This window comes from Stegodyphus dumicola, chromosome 7 (genome assembly GCF_044657685.1).
Source record: "Stegodyphus dumicola isolate Sdum_Otavi_A_Nest chromosome 7, ASM4465768v1".
Classification (NCBI taxonomy): domain Eukaryota; kingdom Metazoa; phylum Arthropoda; class Arachnida; order Araneae; family Eresidae; genus Stegodyphus; species Stegodyphus dumicola.
The window spans coordinates 124,730,510-124,756,589 of NC_140774.1; the positions used below are offsets into that span (position 1 = coordinate 124,730,510).

The 26,080-nt window shown below is 32.3% G+C and overlaps 1 pseudogene; it reads left to right on the forward strand.

The window, feature by feature from the left end:
- The first annotated feature begins 6,276 nt into the window (after positions 1–6,276).
- Positions 6,277–7,050, forward strand: LOC118186333 (heat shock cognate 71 kDa protein-like; annotated as a pseudogene).
- Positions 7,051–26,080: the final 19,030 nt, after the last annotated feature.

Genomic DNA, 26,080 nt, shown 5'->3' on the forward strand with positions numbered 1-26,080 from the left:
GGAATTATACTTGTTTCAGGTTCAGCGCTAGCTGCCCTTAATGAATCATCAGGATCAGAGAGGTTTTCATTAGCCATTATTCTTTTAATAATACTTTCATAAATATAACTAATAATACTTTCATAAATAAAACTAATAATACTTTCATAAATAAAACTAACTCAAAAATAATACTCTTGAAATTTTCCCAAAACAATATTAAAACCAGAATACATCCTTTAAATACCAAATTTAAAATACATTTATACCAAAATAATACTTTTTAAAATTTTCAAAAGAAAAACACTATTATTAAATCAGTAATTATAATTCAATAGTAATAATATCATTTGCATCGCCAATCTTTTTACTAATTGCTTCTGTTTGACTTATTGTGACGAGAATACGAGTGATGAAATCGAAACGAAAATACACATTTTTGTGCACTCTTAATTAGATATTCGCAAAACACGATCAATCACCACCCAAGCACAAATCTCTCGAGAGCAACACAGAACGCCGCTGACGTAGGGAAAGATTTCCATCATCAAAAGTAGGTCAACGGTAAGAGCACATTTGATGAACGACGAACTTTCGATGGAAACACAGATCACGCATCACAGGGGGCAGAAGGGTGCTTCTCTGGACGTAAAATAATCTGCAGAATACCAGAATACAGGTAACAGAAGGATGATTCTCTTGAAGCAAGAACGCCTAGAGAAAAATGTAGAAACATAGAAGTCGCACAGCGGCAAATTCATCTTAAGTGCGTAACATTTTATCCGTATAATCCTTGGGGTATCTTCTTTTTTAGATAATCCCTTTGAAGGTGGTATCCTACCGGCTTTCTGAAATGTAATTTCTCATACATTATTTGTTTTGTGCAGCCGGGGCAACAGGAATGAGACAAATTTTGGAATATAAAGTGGTAGGTTTATTTTAGCATCCATCTCACAAGCGTTCTCCTCGTACCTTGAGCAGAAGCCCTATTTATACATATGTGTGCGTCACGAGGCTCCTCCAATCAGCGATATTAATTGAAATCACGAGGTGACGCTATCTTTTCATCAGGAGTGTTCTTAAGGACTTTATGTAATATGACAGATTTATGAGTTTGGCGATTTGGCGGGCGCCAACAGGTTAATATATTTTATACTAAAGAAAGGATTTCGCCAAAATTTAGGAACAGGGATGCAATTTAGGTAGAGAATCGCCAACACGTTATTAAGCAATATTAATAGAATTTAATTTAATCAATTGATTTAAAAATATCATTACAGATTAATAAGATGCATCATAAGACGCGCTTTTTCCGTATGAAAAATGCAAGCTAAATTCCGTTAATCGGCTCTGCAGAATTGAAATTACAAAACTGTCACCTTCTAGTTCCCTGTACGAGTTAAATGAAGAACTATAGTTGCGAAAAATTTAGGGTAGCAGATTTTAAGAAAAGTATTCATTTCTACCGCTTTAAATCAATTGGAATGACTTGTTTTAGCATAGTATCTGGACATAAAATATATGGCGCTCTTTTTTATAAAAACGGATTGTAAAATAGATTCAGCACAGAGATTAGCGGTATTTTCAAGTATTTTCGTTTCGTGAGATACGTATCTCGAATAACTCGAGAATGAGTAGCCGTAGAATGTTTTAGTATACGGGAGTGCTATAACATCTAGTTGTACTCCTCGCATTTTTCTTGCAATCGGTCACTTTAACATGTATAAATATATGTATATATTCCTGTCTTCTTACACCGGCTCGTTTAGCTCTGTATTTTTGTTCTTATATATTAATAAATTTTGCATTTTTGCCTTTTAACCCTTTAAAAGGTCGATTTATGTTGTTCTTATATTTCGGTTATGGATTTTACACCTTTCGTGTATGCGATAGCTCTCGAATTATGAGCAATGTAAAAGTGATAGTAGGCGTCACGAGGCCAGACACTGTTATTAGAACTGTTGATTAAATCATTTGGTGCGCCAGCTTCCATGTCTTTTTGCAAAGGTAGACTAAACATTAACTTTCAAAACTGTACACCAAAAATTTTGGTCTGTCTACCTGTTGGTTGAGTTGCTTGTTTGGACGCAGGAACTCTAATTTTAATTGTAAAAATTGTTTTTAACTGCATTTAATGTTTTAGATTTTTATATATTTTACAGTCTTCAATGAAGGTGTTTTGAATCTCCATTGATTTTTGCTACGCCGCGAAGTGAGAACTGAATTAATTGAAATATAAATATATATCTAATTAAAATTCGAGGACACAGGGGCAAATCAATTGAAGCAGAAATGTCTATAAATTAATAGTCCTTACAGGGAAGTCGTTTGGTATCGAAATCAGATATTTTGTTGGGTGCGTGTGCCTAAATTACATATATGTTCATGTCAGGTAAGTAGTGACGGAAAACAATTATTATTATTTATATTAATAAGAATCAAAGGGTTTCAGTAGGAGGAAAAGCGATGTGAGACATTTTATATCCAATATAATATTCTGAGATTTTAGAGGAGAGACAAAAGAAAAGTTTAATTAAACTTCCACTTCTCTTAACTCTGTGATTGTGACCCACTAAGTAGTATAAAGATAATAAAGATTTCCATTTTAAGTCTCATGAATTTTTTCAGGCATGTGTGTAAGTGTTAGAATGATATTCAGCTAACAGCTTTAAGCAGGCGCATAATTTAGCTCTGTTCGTGCGCCGAAGATGACATATAAGTCCCTTTCTCCCTTCCACTCTCTAGTCATAATCTGTTGGACGAGAAAGTGACCATCGCACGAGCGAACTTAAATCCATTCCCTGAATCCCTTAGTAATGTAGGCGTTCTGAACACTCCATGTCACTCAAATTATTATATCTTATTTTTGAGGAATGTAGAGAATTGAAACGTTATATTCTATTCACTCGGTTTACCATGTTCAGAATGTTTGTTATGGCTGTCGTAGCCTGGTATGATGTCAGAATGTTGTGTCTTGTGATGGTTTTGTATGGAAGCATATTGTTGAGCTTATCATTTAAAGGCCTTCCTAGGCATGAATACCTTCCCACTAAGAATATAACGCTAATATAAGTTAATTTTATGCTAATCAGTTGATTTTATCATAAATAGGTGCCTATTAAAGAATTAAAAACATTTTTATATATTTTATATTGTGTTTATATTTAAATTCATTTTCACCTAACCAAAGGTAGAAGAAACGCTTTGCATGAGAGTCTACGGTAAACATGATATTCTGCGCTTTGCACTCATAAAACCAGGAAAACATCAAGTTTTGAAAGTATTTTTTCAATTGAAATATATGTTTCCCATAATTTTCGTTTTAATAATAATAATCTTTGGTTATATATATATATGAGGATTACGTTTATGTTTTGTATCACAAGAAACCCCCAAAAAATATTTATTTGAATATTTATGGGAGCGGTAGATTAGCGTTCGTTCTTTTGTCCGCTTTTCCGCTTCCTCTTTTATCCAAAAAAATAGCAAAGATCAGAGATATTAATTAAAATCTCTTAAAACGCTAATTTTCGCCTTAATCTTTCCGAATGGCAACAGTCCTGATACAATAAACAATGGCAATAGTGATACAATAGCATTATTGCTGATATAATGAGAGAGAATTATCGATTTGATGCGATTTCATGAAAAAACATACGATAAAAAAACATATTCCAATTTTGAAATACTCGCTTCGAGGTACACTGGCTCTTGCCTAGATGCACCTATGTACCAAATTCGTAGCCCTGGGTCTATTAGCTTACAGGCAGCATAAACGAAAGACACACAAAGAAACTTCCTTTTTATTATGAATTATATATCAGAAGATCTTTCATTGCTACATATTCAAAGAATCCTTTTAATAAGATTTGTAACAATCAAGTTACCAATAATTGTTTTTCAGCTTCTGTTGAATTACAACAAAGTTAATGAATACTTTTTTAACAATTCTTATCAACCATAATCATTAGAGATATCAAATCTAGTGGTGCTAAAATCTTACGTGTGGATCTTATTTGCTTAAATATATTATTTTTATTGCTAAAATCGAATTGGGGCCATTTTTAAAATGGGCTTCTTTTTGTTGACAGTACTGTGTTACGTTTTTATACCAACACCGTTTATCGACAGCCTATTGGGCATACTTATTTGTTTTGCGACTGCCTTCATCTTGTTTCCTCGAAGAGAAGAGAAAACTCGGAAAAGTAATGATGAAAACACCATTAACCGTAATGAACGCAACCTTAATGCCGGAAAGAAGGTACATAATGTAGAGTTCCTTGATTCATATGCTGATATTAATGAATTTAATGACGATTCCTTTGAAGTGGATATAGACAATGACACCGATTTCCTCCAAGTTTCTAACGTAGCTTTTGATAATAACCATCTTAATTTGCATATTGATAGTGCCACTGACCACATCGATCTTTTTCAAAATGATTTCGATAATAATCCCACTGATGTGTACCTTTTCAGTGATGAAAATGAATTTAGTTACCTTCATCAAGAAACAAAAAAGAATTTTGATTTTCCAAAACCTTATAACTCAGGTAATCAAACAGGCATGAATACCGCTACAACCATCTTTAACCAGGAAGAACTCAGTTTGAATACCTCTATTAAATCATTGGATGCTGAATGCTTTGTATCGCATAACGATCTTGGAGCACAAGGGGACATCGATTTCGGCAATCTCATCAACACAAATAATGAAATAGAAATAAAAGGCAAAATGGATCATGTAGACAGAATAGAAGTGAAACCAATTCAAGAATTTCAAGAACGCCTTATTGATATCGTCGTTGATACTGTCGCTGTTATCTACGTTGATGACGAGAAAACTCAGCCTCCTTCCTCACATCGTAGCCGGCGTTTCACATTTTCAAACCTAAGAAAAGCGTTACTCAAATATTTTTGCTCTAAGAAAATTAAAAATAAACATAACACTTTAAAGCAACCTATCAAGATCTGACCTAAGTTGATATACTTTCAGTTTATATTCGTCATAAATTTGTTCGAAATGACATCAATCTGACCAAAATTGTTCATTGACACTCCAGAGACTTACTAAATGACGATCTCGATGATTGACCAGTGGCTGGCTAAAACATTGCACGCTGATTGACCAGTGAGTGACTAAGTGGGGACCTCCTTGACGCACCTGTGACTGATAAAAAATTGAGCTCATAAGCTGAATTAATTTTATTTAATAAAAAAGACATTAAGTGGGGAGCCAAGGATGCGGCTTGAATGCGACTAAACTGTGCATTTTTGCCAAACTTAAAGCCCTTAATTAAAGATTAAGAACTTTTTTATGTATATTTTTGCAATTAATGGATTTTTTTACTATTTTTATATCATATTCAATTTTAATGCTATTTATTTTTACTTATTTGTTTATTAATATTTACTTTTGTGTTTTTCGTATTTTCTTATTGTTACTTTTTACATTTTATATTTATTTCTTCTTAATATTTTACTTTCCTTACCATTAATTTTTATATTATTTATTTTATTACTATTATTATTATATTTTTGAACTTGATATACTTATTTTAAAATTTTTGATTATATTTTTCATTTCAATTTTATTTATTATTTTTATTTCAAAAAAAATTTCGAACGCGTTATAATGTTTAGACTTTTATTCAAAATTAAATGTAAAATTAACACTTTTGGCTCTCCAATAAAATTTGAATCATTCGTCTTTTCATCTCATTTGTATTAAGGACTTTCGTTTATTATTATTTATTTATGATTCATTATAATATTCAAAGCTTTATTCTTGAGACACTGCATGAATTATAAAATATTGCCCTTTCAGGCAAAATTACGAGACTTCAGACCCCCTTAGGGCGGAGTCTATAAGTATAAGTATAAGGGCGTCGTCATTTCCTCGTAATCCATAAGTATATCCAAATCCCAGAGAATGATTTTAAATACTGAACTATTTACTTAATAAATTCTTGTAATCTGAATTCGAATTTCATGTAACCGAGAAAACTTTCTTTGGGTAACCGAGCTCTTTAAAAGGAGATTAATTCTTACATGTTAACAATTTGTATATTTTCCCTTTCGCATTTTTACTTTTCAAGTTTGTTCAATTATTAATTCTTATTTTAATTTCGATTATTTTTTATAATTGTGTTAAAATTCTTATACGAGGTTGCGATTATTAATATTGTTGAGGAATTGCCTTGCTTTGATTCCAAATTAATATTCGTTTTAGGTGTTTAAATTTATCTGTCTTCTATATATCTCTCTCTCTATATATACGAAATGTAATTTCTCATACATACTGCCTGTGAAAGGGCTAAGAGAACCCTGTCCTCAAGTACTCAAGCCAGCATCGAAATTGATTCTCTCTTTGAAGGTGTAGGCTTCTATTCAACCATAACAAGAGCCCGTTTTGAAGAACTGAATGCTGATTTGTTTAGAAGCACATTGGAACCTGTTGAAAAGGCTTTGCGAGATGCAAAATTAGATAAAGCTCAAGTCCACGATATTGTCTTGGTAGGTGGATCTACTCGTATTCCTAAAATTCAGAAGCTACTGCAAGATTTCTTTAATGGCAAAGAACTTAACGAAAGTATTAATCCAGATGAAGCTGTCGCATATGGTGCTGCAGTCCAACCTGCAATTTTGAATGGTGATAAATCTGAACAAGTGCAAGATCTGTTGCTGTTGGATGTAATCCCACTGTCTCTAGGAATTGAAACTGCTGGTGGTGTAATGACTGTGCTCATCAAACGTAATACAACCATTCCAATTCGTCAGACACAAACATTTACAACATACTCTGATAATCAACCAGGTGTCTTGATCTAAGTTTACGAGGGTGAACGTGCAATGACCAAGGACAATAATCTTCTTCGAAAGTTTGAATTAACTGGCATTCCTCCTGCACCTAGAGGTGTCCCACAGATTGAAGTTACCTTCGATAATGATGCCAATGGCATATTGAATGTGTCTGCTGTAGATAAGAGTACTGGAAAAGAGAACAAGATCACTATTACGAATGATAAAGAAAGGATTTCGCCAAAATTTAGGAACAGGGATGCAATTTAGGTAGAGAATCGCCAACACGTTATTAAGCTATATTAATAGAATTTAATTTAATCAATTGATTTAAAAATATCATTACAGATTATCCCCCCCCCATCTGAAAAGGCTTGCAGTCGCGGCCGTCGACCCAGGTCAGTCCATATAGTGAGAGCAGAAAATTTAGTTATTAGGAAATTAAGTTAGTAGGATAACTGATTGGATTTATCTCAAGGCACACAAAATGTTTACATGAAATATGACATAAAATATTTGAATATAATGAATACAGTATATAAAATATAATAAATGATTAATGAAATTATAATATAGTAACTAAGTGCAGAACAAATAAAGCACTAATAACATATTGCTGGTTAGCTACGCGGCAATAGGAAATAGTAATATAACTGAATTTGTAAGTTTATATCTTAGGGCATGCCATTCACAGTTTGTGTAATCATTAGAGTCCGTACAATCATTAGAGTTGTCATTCAGGCTCATCTTCAGTCTTTTACTGGTCTTTGGAGATCTCCGGATCATTTAATTAGCGCTAGAATTATGGATTAGCATTGGCACTGAAAACATTTGAGTTTTTATGTCACGATACTAGAGCTCTTATACTCTTGTTGAAAATACACATTTTGCTAGGTTTTTAACATATTTTGTCACTCTATTTTTCTCTTATTAATGATAACAAAACAAAATTTAACTTCCAACATCCATACCAGTTTTTTGTACACGATGCTGCAGAAACATAAAATGAAATTCAGAAATTTCAACAACTGAAATTTAACTTTTTCAACTGTTGCTACAATTTATAACACAAACATAGGAAAACATGAGCTCAAGGAAATGTGAGGGTATAGTACTCTACTTGTAGTATAGCCTCAATTGAGTGTTTCCCACACGGAAAGTGTATTGAACCTGAAACTCAAGTTTGAAGGAGCCCAGTAATAGAAAAGGGCAGACAAACTTTTCAGACACTGAGAGATAAATCAACTATTAAGGGGGACAACAGGATGAAAACTAAGAAAAGGGTTATGGATAGTTTATTGATTTATAAATTTTGATTTATTCATGATGTAATTTAAAGTTTTCGGGTGGATGATAGAACCTTAATTTTGACGCATGTACAATCTCAGTTGGTTTCTTCGTGTGAAAATTTTCCCTGTCGATTTCATAATTAACTTCAGATAATTTATTCATAATCCGATAAGGGCCTGAATAGGGTGAAGTCAATTTTCTAATATTTGGGTATTCAAATTCCTCGTAAAGGACAAAATCTCCAGTTTAAAATTTAGATTCTACAAATCTGATGTCATATCTAGTTTTATTCTTTCGGTGGTATTCGATAGTTCTTTTCTTTGCTAAAGCCCTTGCTTCATTTAAGGAAGGGTATTTATTTTGATCAATTGGAGATTCCAAAGGGAGGTTACCAAATAGTAAGTATGCTGGGGTGAACTTAGTTACCGTATGAGGGGAGTTGTTATATTCGATAACAACTTGCTCTAGCACTTTTGTCCATGGTACTTTTTTAGAAGAAGAATTTACATTTTAGTCGACTTACTATTGATTGATTTACTCTTTCTACTTTACCATTTGTCTGGGGATGGTGAGATGAAGTTAAAAGTTGTTTAACATTATGCTTTTTAAGGAATTTTTTTGAATCTAGAGGAAGTGAAGGCTGCATTCCTGTCACTCAGAATTTTTTCGGGGACTTGTATTTGAAATATTTGTTTTAGACAATTGGCATAGGTTTCTGATGTTACACTTTTCGAGGGAAAAGCCCAGACATATCTTGTTGCATGGTCAATAACTATATGTAAATATTTTTTTGTAGAATTATAATAATTAAATCCTCCCACAGTTTCAATAGAGAGACATTCGAAAGGTTTGTCGGTTGGGGGTACGTCTTGCATAAGACCAAATATTTTCTGTTTTTTCTTTTTATTAAGTTGACAAGTATGACAATGTTTAACAAAATTTCCGATATCTTCGCTAATATGAGGCCAATAATATTGAGGGGTGATTACGTTAAGCATAATTTGAACTCCCGGGTGACCAAAATTTTCATGGGTTTTATTCAACAAGTTTAATCTTAAAGATTTAGGTACTACAATTTTATAAAAATTCTTTTTCTTAATTACCATCATATCATTTATGTCTTGGTAATTTTTTTCCGCAGACATTATCAGTTTTTTGTTGTTGGATTATTTCATTTCTATCAAGTAAATGTACATAATGTTGGAGGTGCTGTGAAACAGGATGTCTAGAAAGCATGTCAGCTTCAATATTGGTAGAGCCCTTCTGATACTTTACTTCATAATTGAACATACGTAGTTTGAGTGACCAACGGAAGAGTCCACCTTTTAAATTTTTAACATTTTTGAGCCAAACGAGGGCCGCATGGTCCGTATGTATAACAAATTTTTGTCCATGCAGATAGTAATAGAATTTGTCTAGGGCATCTACTATGGCCAAACATTCTAACTCAGTAATCGTATAATTTTTCTCATAATTTCTTAAAGTTCGGGAATGATATGATACAGGGTGAAGGACGTCATTTTCATCTGGTTGTTTCAAAACAGCTCCAACAGCAGTTTGAGAAGCGTCAACAAAAATATGACATGGCCTACTGGAATCATACAATTGTAAAACAGGTTTGGAAATCAGTATTCTTTTCATTTCGTCGAACGCTTTTTGACATTAGTCATCCCATTCCCACTTGACATCTTTTTTCAAGAGTCTGTTTAATGGAGCTGTAATAGTTACATAATTCGGAATGAATCTATGATACACATTCACACTTCCCAAAACTCTTTGTAACTCTTTGGTGTTACTGGGGTTTTTTAAGTTTCTTAATAACTTCTATATTATGGTTATCGGGAATTATTCTACCATTTTTTATTTCATAGCCAAGAAATGTGATCTGATCTCTGGCGAACACACACTTGTTTCGATTCAATTTAATATGCACCTCTTTAAACACCTCAAATAAAATTTTTAAATGTTCTAAATGTTCTTTCTCAGAAGAAGAGTAAACGATTATATCATCAAAGTAACTGCAAGCGAAATTAATTTTATTTTTTGTTAATATTCGTCTAATTGTTCTGTTAAAAATTGCAGGTGCATTTTTGAAACCAAAAGGGAGTCTTAACCATTCGAATAATCCAAAATTCGTGCTAAAAGCTAATTTCTCAATATCTGCAGGGTGAATCGGGATATGCCAGAAACCAGATCTCAAATCAATTGTAGAAAATACTTTTGCTTTACTTAATTTGTCTAACAAAGTGTCAATGCGAGGAAGAGGGTTTGCATCTGTTTTAGCCAGGGAATTCAATTTTCGATAATCTATACACAATCTAGTTTTCTTACCTTCCTCACGTTTAAATACTAAAGTCACGGGGGACGAATATGGGGTACAACTTTCTTTAACCCTCCAAGTGGCCGAGCCGTATATATACGTTCAACCAAAATTGTGCTCTAAGCGGCCAGTAAGCATATATACGTCCAACCAAAATCCTCTTCTAAGCGCCCAGCAAGCATATATACGTCCAACCAAAATCTTGCTCTAAGCGGCCAGCAAGTTTATATACGCTCGCGTTAGGATTTCTTTCCCCCAGCAATTTCGACGGGAGTGATTGCACTAATAGGCTCCCTGCTGGGAAGGGTTTCGCTTTTCTGAAATTTAGCTTGTTATTTTGGGGTTGCTGCACATAACTTTTCAGTCGCCAAACATCTATGTTTTGTTCGAATTTTTAATACTGCTATCGAATTAGCCAAGACAGCAGAAATACTTTCAACACGTACTGAAAGTAAAAATGGAATTTATTTCTTCATCTAATATCTGAAATGGAGAATAAAAATAATTGAATAATAACCGCTCTTCAACTAAAATCTGGTTTGACAGTTTGAAGCTAATATATAAATCCAGAGTATTTAATCAAAGTTCCTATTTTTTAATTAGAATCGAATATCCGCAACACAATTGAACAGAATCATTAAAATAAATTTTAAAAATGTTAATGATTTAACGTACCTTAACATTTAATGAAGATTTGTTTTAATAGAAGCATATCGGTAGTATTGAAAATTTAAATATACAAGAGATGTTTTAATCACAGACTTTTGACAACATAAGACTGATATTAACGTTATAAACATAGAAACATCTTTATTTTCGGAAATACTAGAATAATAAACATGTTACAAGAATTTTAAATAATCGTAAGCTTTAAACTGATACTCGTTGAAACCAGGACTGACGTCACAGCAGGAGCGGTAGAATTAAAAGGCGGGAAAATTTTTAGAATTTAGAAAAACACTGAGCAGCAAAATTTAGGTATGGCAAAAATTTTGGAATTTAGGTAATACACAAGGCAGAGGCATTTAGAAGCTGAAAATGTTTTTTAATTTAGTAATGCACCGGAAAGCAAAATTTAAAACCTTCAAAAGTTACGCCGATCGGCAAAATGCCTAGCGCCGGCCATGGTTGCAACGCCTCGACGTATGCTATCATATGTTAGAGGTTCTGAACTTTATTAAGTAAGCACAGTAATGAGCAAAGTGATTTTTATTAAATATAAAAGTAAATGAGTAATAAAATAAATATTATCATTCTTTTCTATACAACTTTTCCTTAACTTCATTTATCATTAAAATTATTGTTATTATTATACCAATACCAGCTACTTATGGATTTTTCACTACATATTTTAAAGGCGATAGCTGAATTCATCTCCCGCAGTAATCTATAGTATAATAAACATATATTTAAATAGCTTATTGTTTCGTATATGTTTGAGAAAATGGACTAATTTTCATAACAGCAATCTTACAAATAATAAGCAATTTAAATCCGAATAAAAATATTTTATTATTCCAAAGGGCGTTAGCCTAGAAGGGCTATTAATTTCGTTTTGGCATTTTGCGTCGATTCACTTTCTGCGTTGATTCACTTTTCAAACTGTTGCCATCAATTATTACAGCCCTGTATTATATTTAAAGAAATTAAATAATGAAGAATCTTCATAAATGTATGTATGTTTCTCGCATTGTGATAAAACAACGGTACTTAGAGACATCAGATTTTGAATAACGTAATCTTCCACCAAATATGGTCATCTGGAAGCCCTAATATGGAATTTCTTTTATTATCGATTTCATTTTGGAACACTGTAAGGAATTCTTGCTAAACAAACTCAACGATTTCAAAGTGAGCAATGACAATATTGTACGGGGGGGGGGGGAATTATCTCCAGCGCTCGAGACTGTGTTTCGGAAATTCTAATGATACGCTCATTTTAAAATTATTTTGCGATATTGCTGTTGAATTGAATTCTATGGTTTAAGTGCGAAGAAGATATTTAATAAATGAAAGTAACACACAAAACCTTAAAATTGGGCGTAATGTAAAATCTGAAAACGTTTTCAGATTTTATTTATTTTTTCTTCTCATTAAAACTGCAGTTGTGACGTGAATACCAGCAATTTTTCCAGCAAAGTCTCTCTATAAAGATGTAAAAGCTTTTCCGTGCATTTCCATTTAACTTTATCAAATCTGTCTACAAACACAGACGTCTAGTGATTATCTAAACAGTATAAAAACGTAGTCGTTTAATACGTATGCGTAAAAAAAATGCTATACATATTTTATTAGTGTATTGTAAAAAGTGTTGCTTAAACACTGTCATAAAGCAGTGAATGAGAAGTAAAAAAAAAAAAAAAAAAAAACAGCTTCTCACTTTCCGTACAGCTGTTAACAGGATCATTATTTTGTTTTCAAACAGAGAACGAAATTTTTAGAATAGAGAATTTTCAGAGGATGAAATATGTCGAAAGAAATTAATGGTGTTACCGCAATTTCGGTTTGCGAATTTTAAAAAATCCATACAATATGCACAAATTTTTGTATTTTTTTTCCCCATGAGCAATGCGAACACGAGCTAGTTGCCCTTGAAAAATCCTCCTCGTATGCGGAAGGGAAATAGCCCTCGTATGCTATATCAGGTGCGCTGCAAACTCGGGAAAGTTTATGTTCTTTCATTATAGTTAATTAAAAAAGCAATCAAACCCAATAATACTGTTTATGGATGTTTCAGAAGTTATTCAAGACTTAAAAAAACATACTACTAGTGCCTTTTGTAAGCGTTACTAGAACAGAATTTTTGATAGGATTAAATTAGATCAAGAAAATTGCAATCTATTGGCTATGCATTAAAGAAAAACAATTAATTCCAAATTATCATTCATTTCAACATGTTATGGACAAATCTTTAATTAAAAAATACGTATTTATAACAAAAACAAGATCAAAAGAGGAAAATATTTCAATTTGATTGTGAAGAAGTAGAAAAATGCAGTAAATTTTTCGTATGCTTTAAGAATTCTTCAATTTCATAGTATCGACCTAGCGGTAATGTAGCTGAAGTGGTAGTTTGACCTAGGTTGAAATCCTAGTGAACGGGTGGACTGCATGGGAGTTTTAATGGTTTCCTTTTCTGTAGCGTGAATACGAGATATTTTTCCTTCAGAAGTCTTCACGAAAGCATCCTTGTTCATAGGCAGATAGTTTTAGTCTCTTAGTTAAGAAGAATCGTAGGTTACCTCACTTGCGTAAACAAACGAAAGTGAGTTCTCGCTCTATATTGGCTCTTATAGATTTTTGCATTGATTTAAGTTTAATGTAAATTTGAACGTGACTGTAAAATTAATTTTTTATGTCACAAATATTATTAAATTTATACAGCATAATCATTGGTACGCAAGTGAGCTAACCTGTTCTTCTACGGACTTTGAGTCATTACGGCTTTTGATGCTGCAGACGTGAAAAATGTACATTGCCCTTTGCCGGGATTCGAACCCTGGAGCTCTCGAATACGCGTCGAGTATGCTTCTAATTACACCGCGATGGATTATGTAAAGGAGGGGGAAAATACCTTATTAATTAAACTAACTATCATAGTGTCCAAACTCTGCTATTCTATTCTAAGCAAGGCATTGAAGAAAGTTGCTCTGCAGTAACTCTTATTCTGGAAGTAAAGGAAAACAAACAACTGAAATATTATGTCCTTTGACTGTAATAAATTTTGAGTTTTCCTCGTTTGAAAATATAGTTATTTTAAAGATTTTTTTTTTTCCTTTTATGAAAATAAACGATCTACTGTTTACTGAGATCAATGTACTAGAAAAAGAAACATAATTTATCATATCAAATATACATGAAAACAATGAACAAATTAGAACTCACTTCAGTTATCTGCAATCAATGCATATATTCTCTAGGAATACATCAAAGATGAATGCGTTGATTATATAATGGAATTCACGGATTTATATAAGATTAAAAGCACTTCCTTCATTAGGGACTTGAAAACGATATCTAACGACGCAGGTGTGGAATTGCAATTAAAAAGCGCATAGGATAAGCGATTTTGTAGAAGAATAACAAATATCATAAGCTTGAATTATTTTGTCGGTTATGGAACTTCGAATTTCAAAATTGTGAACATTACTGATAAAACAGCAATAATAATAATAATAAAATAATATTTAAATAATAAATTATAAAATATTATATATATTATTAAAATAATAAATTATGCAATAAGGGGCGTTTTTTTAATGTTTTGTGCGTTACCTTTATTTATTAAATATCATGCTCTTCGCACCATAAAATTCAATTTAACAGCAATATCGCAAAATAATTTAAAAATAAACAGATCTTTAGAATTTCCGATTCAGTCTCGCGCGCTGAAGGTAATTTTTTTTTTTTTTTTTAAATCCCTTACAATGTTGTCATTTCTCGCTTTGAAATTGTTGAGTTTGTTAATCAAAAATTCTTTAATGTCTGACAAAATATGAAATAAATAGTAAACCAAACTCCAAATTAGGGCTTCCAGAACAGTGAATCAATACAGAAAGTGAATGGACGCAAAATGACAAAACGAAATTAATATCCTTTCTGGGTAATGCCCTTTGGGCTAAAATGAAACTACACAAAATGATTTTTTTTTTTTTTTTTTTTTTTAAATCCAAGTTATTTACATTTGCAGAATAAAAGAAAAATCTGAAAAGTTTCAGATTTTAAATTACATCCAAAGGGACTTTTTTTAACATTTTGTGTGTTACCTTTATTTATTAAATATCACGTTCTTTGCACTTAAACAATAAAATTCAGTTTAAGAGCAATATCGCAAAGTAGTTTTAAATTGAGCATATCTTTAGAATTTCCGATACACAGTTCCGCGCGCTGGAGATAAAAAGGTTTTTTCTGTACAACATTGCCATTGCTCGCCTTTAAATCGTTTAGTTTGCTACTCAAAAATTCGTTAAAGTTTTACAAAATATCAAATCGATCACAAAACAAATTCCAAATTTCAAATTTGGGCTTCCACATACCTATATCCGCAGTAGGATTACGTCATTCAAAATTCGATGGCTGTATATACCAATGTTTTATCACAATGCGAGAAATATACATACATTTATGCAGATTTTTCATCATTTAATTTTTTCAAATATAATGCAGGACTCTAACATTGGGTGGCAACAGTTTGAAAATTGAAACGGACATTTATAGTGAACCAACGCAAAATCGCAAAACGAAAACTATAGCCTCCAAGGACAAAGCCCCTTTGAACTAAAAAGAATATTAGTGAAAAGACTTGGACATTATTCTTTAAATTGTTAAGCATTATTCGTTAGATTAACCTTTGGAGGGAATTTAGGGAATAACGTAAGAGTTTCACTTATCATACAGTGTTAAAAAAATCTTTACTATCCTTTTTTTTGTTTGTTTTGCTTTTAGTATTTTGTTTTGTTTCTAAAAATTGTTGCAACAAAGCGTAGTTTTATTCTTGAAACGTAATTCTAACTTTAAACAGGAATGAAAGCTTGAAAGAAATCTTCAAATGAAATGACAGATACTTTCTCACGATTCCGAAAATCAAAGATATATATCGTCTGCATCTTTCCTTTTGGATACAGAGCCAAGTCAAAATTGCTTGAATGCGGCCGGGGGGGGGACAGAAGAAAAGGCAGGGACAACCTACTGCAGGGTTGTCCCTGCCTTTTCTTCTTTCCCATTCTGTCTGTTTCATTCTTACTTCCTACCTCCATGGTTTCATTGTGACTGAGAGTAATAAAATTTCCCGCGCTGCTGGAGAAGTTGTTCCCTCATCTAAATTAGGTTGCAATAATTGAAACGTTTTGGTCCCCCTTTTTTTTCCTTTTGAAGGATTTTCTAAGCTTTCACATTAAAGAAAAATTCTGATATTTTGTATTTCCTATCTGTTGTCTAAAAGTGTGTAATACAGAAGATGTAAATCCTTAGTTCAATTTCAATCAAATTTAATCATATTAAAATTATTATTTTCTTAAATCACTGAATAATAATTTACGATAAAATATCAATCATTCGTATAATGGCATATTTTAAAATTTTTACGTCGTTCGTTTTAGTTTCGGATGACTTCTTGTTGTCCATCCATTAAAAGTATTATCCACTGAACGATGAGTGCGCATTCAAAACATAAAAATTTTAAAAAGTAGATGAATAAAGATTTTAATTAATTTTGGAAATAGGTATAGTCTACACTAAAAATGGATAAAAAATATTTGAGCTATCTTATTCCAAAAGCGTTAAATTTCTAAAAGCATTTCAAAGCATTTTTGATTGTTGCTATGATAAAATAATACGAAATACCAAAAGCAGATTTTGGTTTTTGAAATAAATTACTATCATGAAACTACATTTATAATATTCTGTTGCATTCTGATGACCATACTTTAGATACTCCTTCCAGTTTTTAAATAATATGTTGAATAGAATTGCAGATATAAATTTATGCACAATGAGAATGAAATTTACGTATGGTGGAAATAATCATACAATACTTGCCACCAAGAATAATTCTATGTAACAGAACAGTACTTCAGGTTCTGCATATAAAACTGTACAATGTTAGTTATATTATAAAATGTTCAGGACACATCAAGAATTTCACTTTATTTGTAATCATTCTCATTCAGCGTTGCAAGTAAATTCATGGTAATCATGAACTCCATGTGTGCAATTTTCGCTCAATCAATCGAGCATTTTCAATTATTAAATATCCATTCATTATATATATCATTTCCATAGTAAAGTTCTCGTTTTCTTCTTTACTTACTCAAAAAAGAAAAGCTAGAAAAGTACATCGTTCGAGAGTCCTCCCTTTTTGAGGTATATTTATCGAATTCCATTAAATTATTTGTGTAATGTGTAGTTAAGAGCTGAAGGTTAAGAATTATGCAGTTAAGAACTTTTTTGACTGAGTCAAATTTTGAAATAAATTTCTGATTTGCTTTGCCAATTTCAGATGCTTCTGCAGAGTCGTTTTTGCAACGCTAGTACAATATTTCACCGAATACGAGTTTTCCCATTTGGTATTTTTATTCTGACAGAAAATTCAGTGTGGGTCCATAAGGTTCAAAATTTTGTTTGTGTTTCTAACCACATTATTAGATTTAAAAAGACATGGAGGTGCTTCAAATTACAAAACGAACAAAAGTGTAGGAAATTAAAAGATGCAAAATGAAACGTATTAAAAATCTTTTTAATTACTCAGTTTTCAGAACGTCATTGGACGCCTCGGTTTAAAATGTAGCTAGTGGTTTATAAGGTCAGGGTATTTGGATATGACAAAGCACACGACGGCTGTCATAAGGGAAGGTATATTTTCGAGGACGACTTGCTCAGCGAAACTAGGTCGTATTCACATTACACAAGCAGAAAGCCACAAAATGGTCTATATAATAACAACCCGCTCTTCTGCGCAATAACCTAGATCGAACTACCAGTATACAGCTGTTTACTTCTCGACCACAAGTGGAGCCCCTACTCCGCAGATCACGTGATTTAACGAAACAGAATTTTTTTTTTCATTCTTGATTGTTCGCTTGATTGGATTTGATGCACACAAAGGCTACATACCTAGGGGAAGGGATGCCTTCATGGAGGACCTTTTAAGGAAAATTAACTCCCATTCATGCTATACAGTGGAAAAATCGCTTTTCTTGTTGAATTGAAATTTTAAGCTATAGCTATCCTGGGTAAGGAAACGAAATTAAATAAAAGAATTTACATAAAGTTCAAAATATGTACGTTAAAGTATATGTGTTTTAAATTATAAGTGTTTAAAAATAATGAGGACAAGGATACTTTGAAAAGTGTTGTATGATTTTGACTTTAGTATCATATGATCAGAACTGTTGGGATGATTTAAGAATTATTTTTTTTATTTTTCAATGCATTCTGATAAAACTTGCATATTAAAGATTTTATATATACATATGCATGTATATGTAAATTTCCTACAGAGCATGATTTCAAGTATCATATTTTTGAATTTTCAATATAGCAAATTAATAAGAAGAGAAACATGCCAATATAATAGTTAAAATTTGTAAAAAAGTAAACTTTAAATTCGCGTAGATTTTTAAATAAACATTTATCACTTTCAAGAGCGAACTGGCATAAGTCCTTCTTCTTCAGACGCGAAACAGATTTACTGCAATTTGCCTGCTCAAGATTGCTCTAGAAATCGATAGTGTATTATATCCTTACATATTTTTCCCACTATCGTTTTAGCTGCAGGCTCCATAAGTTAAAAAATATTCCTGTACCTTTCCCCTTCCTCAATGCGTTCAGAGGACGCAGTCCTCTAAATTTTAAATTGGATTCGTCCACGTCGTGATTGTTTTCATCTTATTGACAAAAACAAATCCCTGCAAACTACCTGTGAAGGTAACGCCGAACCTTTCCCTTCTAATTCTTGAAATTTATGCCTAATACAAGAACCGACGAATAACAGCGAAGTAAACCCGAACTGACATTCACTCTATGATTTATCTAAGTCAGCTACACATTCCTCTTCTCTAATTATTTACGGATGTCTTGGAGCCTAGGAGTAGCAGCGACAACTTTAAAAACGGGAAAGCATCAGCTTTAACACTGCACAGAGAAAAAAAAAAAAAAAATTTCTTATTTAATGTCATAATTTTATCGAACACAATTCAAGACACACTTATTTCAAGGCATTTTAATTTAATTCTGAAACTATATTTCCGTTCAAGAATGTGTTTCTAGAATTTATAACAAAAAAAAGACGCTTCTTTAGGGAAATGTTTAAAAACAGTTTTAACTTTGAAAATACAGCATCTTAAAACTGAATTTAAATTTTTTCAGTGCACTAAATTAGGCAAAATTCTTCTCAGTTCTACGTTTATTCGCACGATAGTTTTAGTCTTAATTTTCATTTTAAGTTAGAAATACTTAAAGCATTAATAAAAGAAAGTGAAAAAAAATTATATTTTGGAAGTTTTCTGTGCGTATGTACGAATTTAGAAAAATTTCAAGTAATTTATCGTTTTTCAGTACATGATTTAAAATCATCATTATAAACTTTTAATATGGAAAAGGAATTTTTAATAAATAAAATCATTCAAAAGTCTAGATAGTAATATAGTTTATCTGAAAAGAGTTGATTTATGTGGCGGCTTTTCACTTTAGACGATCTTTTATCATTGCACTCTACTTCATGACACAGTTTTCTTTCCGCAAATCTCTCCAGCGACGGGAGGGAAGGCATTGAGGGACTTAATGTAGCAAAGAATATTTTATTTTTATCTAAAAAAAGTATTTATAATAACGATGAATAGGAAGCTGAGAATTAAAGTTAAGATTTTCGTAGGAAAAAAAAGAAAAATGCAGAACTTGTAAAAACTGAATGGTATAGGAAAAATTTTAATTTAATATTCTATCATATAAATTCGTTGTGATCAACGTTCAAAGTTACCATGTAAAGAAACATTTTTGAAATTCAAATTCATCTCAAATAGATTTAGTAATAATTCAAGTCAATGTCGTTGGAAAATATTCTTGTTAACGTCATTCAGAAAAGATTATTGATTAGAATATAAATTGAAGTAATTAAAAGATAAAATAAGTAAAATTAGTTGTTTATTAAACTATAGGCTAACGTAATGCATTTTATTTAGTACATAAATTGTGTACGTTTTTATTTGTATAATGCTATGAGTAGAAAATATTGATGACCGTATCTTTTCTCTAGGCCTAATTATTAGTTCTATTCTTCTTCTTGCTACGTAATACAAATGAGTAATGGTACAAAGTTATGGTGGAATCAAAATGTAATTTTCTATAAATTTTTGCGTGAGGAATGACTACAATTTTTATGCAGATTTTGTGAAATATTTTAGTAAAACACGGAGAAATAAAAGTAAATAATTTTCCAAATAAAAACCTAAAAACGCAAAGCAATATCAATTTCAAACACATATTCATAAAGTACGTACGCTGTTTAAAATATGCTTAGTTACGCAGCCAACACGGCGATAACCACTAAAATCTGGTATACATTCAATTAAATCTTTCTTGCCATAACGGGAGCCTGCTGGACAAAAGGACATGGACACGTCAATACGCCCCGCTGAACGACAGTCATTTGAGAGGGGGGAAAGCAACTAAAGACAGCGAAACGTCTGCCGCTTTTAGCTTTAATCTGGATACAAAATGGGCAGAAGAAATAGTAGAATCTGGTTTTTTTTCAAGACTTGAGATGAAGAGATTTTAGTTGAGGGTCTCGGCCACTAGGAAGGTTAATTATACCTGCTTGTAATAATTGATCAATTTGGGTCTTAATTTCCTCTTCTTCCATAGGGGATGTTCTATAAGGTCTTAATGATACAGGCAAATCAGAATTTAAATTAATTCGTTGAGGTTCAATATTAATTTTTCCTACATCATACTTATTTTTAGAAAACACAGATGAATAATCATTTAACAATTTTTTTAAGTTATACTCTTTGTTATCGACAGTATTAGAAACAGCATTTTTCACATAAATGTTAGACTGAGAAACTAATTCCTTTGGATTTGTAGTTCGATATTAACAGGTTGGAAAATTTCTTACATCATCATCATTATTAACACATGGATAAACATTTGTTGTACCACCTTGAAGTTGGAGGTGTAGAGATATGGGTCGGCTGTCAAAATGGCACTCAAGTACAATAGCTCTCTGTTTAATTTTTAAATTACTACCATCAATACTCAACTCAAATAATTTGCATTCATAAAGTCCTAAAATAACATAATTCAAATTATTATCAAGAACAAACAAGAAAATTTGGTTACTAATCCGTCCGATTTTCATTTTTATACAACATATTTTGTTAAAGATTATGTTTCCTTTAGTTTGGGTTACTGAAAATGACCTAACTCTTTGTACTTTTAAACGTAATTGTTTGTACTTTTAAACGTAATTGTCTAGCCGTTTTGGAAGAAATTATCGATATGGTTGCACCACTGTCTACAAGACACTCTAGACGTTTCTTATTGGACAAATATCCCGACACCTTTAATAGTCAACTACTGTGAGGGGTTTCTGGGGTTGGTTCCGGTTGGTTCTATTGCAAGGGGCGTAACATTAGGTGTATCAGATCTCTTCCCTCTGAAAGGATAAACCTTAAACCAGTGAAAAGCATTTGGGATTCCGTTCCGGGTGCAAAGTCTACAGGGACTGGGTGGCGATGGCAATCTATTTTGAGAATTATAATTATGATGGCTTGTAAATCCTGGACCACTGAACCGATTATAAAAATTACATGGTCTCTGAAAACGTTGGAAATTGTTCGGTCTAGAAGAATCTTGTCTCACAGTAGCTGAAATTCTACTTCTATTAAATCGATTGTAATCTTGGGGACTGTTCCCAATCGGAGTAACAAATCTGCGAGGTGCACTTTTGATTTGTTGATTTTCGCTAATCTTAATAAGCTTATGGACATGAGTAAGCCAAGAGATAGGGTCAGAGGGTGCGTTGACCGTCATTAAGGATTTTAATTCTATAGGAAGGCCATCCGTCAGACCCTCCAAGATCATTTCATGAGTTAGATTTAATTTTTTACCAATATCTAATTTTTTGCGAAAATATTGCGTTATGTCCTCTTTAGGATTGTACTTGTAATTGGCAAAATCACCAAACGTAGTTAAAGTGGAGTCGAAAAAATTTTCTTTTAAAATTTGGACTAATTCCACATATTTAGTAATTTTATGGCAGTTTTTGACATATACGCTAAGTGCATTACCTTTTAGATATCGAGCTACATTATTAAGCTTCCACGTTTCATCTTTATCTAAATGAGTTTTGTTAAAGTACTCAAGCCATGAATTTATATCCATATCATTCTGCGCGTCAAAGGGAATTATACTTGTTTCAGGTTCAGCGTTAGCTGCCCTTAATGAATCATCAGTATCAGAGAGGTTTTCATTAGCCATTATTCTTTTAATAACACTTTCATAAATAAAACTAATAATACTTTCATAAATAAAACTAATAATACTTTCATAAATAAAACTAATAATACTTTCATAAATAAAACTAATAATACTTTCATAAATAAAACTAATAATACTTTCATAAATAAAACTAACTCAAAAATAATACTCTTGAAATTTTCCCAAAACAATATTAAAACCAAAATACATCCTTTAAATACCAAAATTAAAATACATTTATATCAAAATAATACTTTTTAAAATTTTCAAAATAAAAACACTATTATTAAATCAGTAATTATAATTCAATAGTAATATCATTTGCATCGCCAATCTTTTTACTAATTGCTTCTGTTTGACTTATTGTGACGAGAATACGAGTGATGAAATCGAAACGAAAATACACATTTTTGTGCACTCTTAATTAGATATTCGCAAAACACGATCAATCACCACACAAGCACAAAGCTCTCGAGAGCAACACAGAACGCCGCTGACGTAGGGAAAGATTTCCATCATCAAAAGGAGGTCAACGGTAAGAGCACATTTGATGAACGACGAACTTTCGATGGAAACACAGATCATGCATCACAGGGGGCAGAAGGGTGCTTCTCTGGACGTAAAATAATCTGCAGAATACCAGAATACAGGTAACAGAAGGATGATTCTCTTGAAGCAAGAACGCCTAGAGAAAAATGTAGAAACATAGAAGTCGCACAGCGGCAAATTCATCTTAAGTGCGTAACATTTTATCCGTATAATCCTTGGGGTATCTTCTTTTTTAGATAATCCCTTTGAAGGTGGTATCCTACCGGCTTTCTGAAATGTAATTTCTCATACATTATTTGTTTTGTGCAGCCGGGGCAACAGGAATGAGACAAATTTTGGAATATAAAGTGGTAGGTTTATTTTAGCATCCATCTCACAAGCGTTCTCCTCGTACCTTGAGCAGAAGCCCTACTTATACATATGTGTGCGTCACGAGGCTCCTCCAATCAGCGATATTAATTTAAATCACGAGGTGACGCTATCTTCTCATCAGGAGTGTTCTTAAGGACTTTATGTAATATGACAGATTTATGAGTTTGGCGATTTGGCGGGCACCAACAGGTTAATATATTTTATACTAAAGAAAGGATTTCGCCAAAATTTAGGAACAGGGATGCAATTTAGGTAGAGAATCGCCAACACGTTATTAAGCAATATTAATAGAATTTAATTTAATCAATTGATTTAAAAATATCATTACAGATTAATAAGATGCATCATAAGACGCGCTTTTTCGGTATGAAAAATGCAAGCTAAATTCCGTTAATCGGCTCTGCAGAATTGAAATTACAAAACTGTCACAAATTACAAAACGACCCATATCTAGTTCCCTGTACGAGTTAAATAAAGAACTATAGTTGCGAAAAATTTAGGGTAGCAGATTTTAAGAAAAGTATTCATTTCTACCGCTTTAAATCAATTGGAATGACTTGTTTTGGCATAGTATCTGGACATAAAATATATGGCGCACTTTTTTATAAAAACGGATTGTAAAATAGATTCAGCACAGAGATTAGCGGTATTTTCAAGTATTTTCGTTTCGTGAGATACGTATCTCGAATAACTCGAGAATGAGTAGCCGTAGAATGTTTTAGTATACGGGAGTGCTATAACATCTAGTTGTACTCCTCGCTTTTTCCTTGCAATCGGTCACTTTAACATGTATATTTATATATATATATATATATATTCCTGTTTTCTTACACCGGCTCGTTTAGCTCTGTATTTTTGTTCTTATAATAATAAATTTTGCATTTTTGCCTTTTAACCCTTTAAAAGGTCGATTTATGTTGTTCTTATATTTCGGTTATGGATTTTACACCTTTCGTGTATGCGATAGCTCTCGAATTATGAGCAATGTAAAAGTGATAGTAGGCGTCACGAGGCCAGACACTGTTATTAGAACTGTTGATTAAATCATTTGGTGCGCCAACTTCCATGTCTTTTTGCAAAGGTAGACTAAACATTAACTTTCAAAACTGTACACCAAAAATTTTGGTCTGTCTACCTGTTGGTTGAGTTGCTTGTTTGGACGCAGAAACTGTAATTTTAATTGTAAAAATTTTTTTAACTGCATTTAATGTTTTAGAGTTTTATATATTTTACAGTTTTCAATGAAGGTGTTTTGAATCTCCATTGATTTTTGCTACGTCGCGAAGTGAGAACTGAATTAATTGAAATATAAATATATATCTAATTAAAATTCGAGGACACAGGGGCAAATCAATTGAAGCAGAAATGTCTATAAATTAATAGTCCTTACAGGGAAGTCGTGTGGTATCGAAATCAGATATTTTGTTGGGTGCGTGTGCTTAAATTACAGATACGTTCATGTGAGGTAAGTAGTGACGGAAAACAATTATTATTATTTATATTAATAAGAATCAAAGGGTTTCAGTAGGAGGAAAAGCGATGTGAGACTTTTTATATCCAATATAATATTCTGAGATTTTAGAGGAGAGACAAAAGAAAAGTTTAATTAAACTCCCACTTCCCTTAACTCTGTGATTGTGACCCACTAAGTAGTATAAAGATAATAAAGTTTTCCATTTTAAGTCTCATGAATTTTTTCAGGCATGTGTGTAAGTGTTAGAATGATATTCAGCTAACAGCTTTAAGCAGGCGCATAATTTAGCTCTGTTCGTGCACCGAAGATGACATATAAGTCCATTTCTCCCTTCCACTCTCTAGTCATAATCTGTTGGACGAGAAAGTGACCATCGCACGAGCGAACTTAAATCCATTCGCTGAATCCCTTAGTAATGTAGGCGTTCTGAACACTCCATGTTGACTCAAATTATTATACCTTATTTTTGAGGAATGTAGAGAATTGAAACGTTATATTCTATTCACTCGGTTTACCATGTTCAGAATGTTTGTTATGACTGTCGTAGCCTGGTATGATGTCAGCTGGTATGATGAAATACTCGCTTCGAGGTACACTGGCTCTTGCCTAGATGCACCTATGTACCAAATTCGTAGCCCTGGGTCTATTAGCTTACACGCAGCATGAACGAAAGACACACAAAGAAACTTCCTTTTTATTATGAATTATATATCAGAAGATCTTTCATTGCTACATATTCAAAGAATCCTTTTAATAAGATTTGTAACAATCAAGTTACCAATAATTGTTTTTCAGCTTCTGTTGAATTACAACAAAGTTAATGAATACTTTTTTAACAATGCTTATCAACCATAATCATTAGAGATATCAAATCTAGTGGTGCTAAAATCTTACGTGTGGATCTTATTTGCTTAAATATATTATTTTTATTGCTAAAATCGAATTGGGGCCATTTTTAAAATGGGCTTCTTTTTGTTGACAGTACTGTGTTACGTTTTTATACCAACACCGTTTATCGACAGCCTATTGGGCATACTTATTTGTTTTGCGACTGCCTTCATCTTGTTTCCTCGAAGAGAAGAGAAAACTCGGAAAAGTAATGATGAAAACACCATTAACCGTAATGAACGCAACCTTAATGCCGGAAAGAAGGTACATAATGTAGAGTTCCTTGATTCATATGCTGATATTAATGAATTTAATGACGATTCCTTTGAAGTGGATATAGACAATGACACCGATTTCCTCCAAGTTTCTAACGTAGCTTTTGATAATAACCATCTTAATTTGCATATTGATAGTGCCACTGATCACATCGA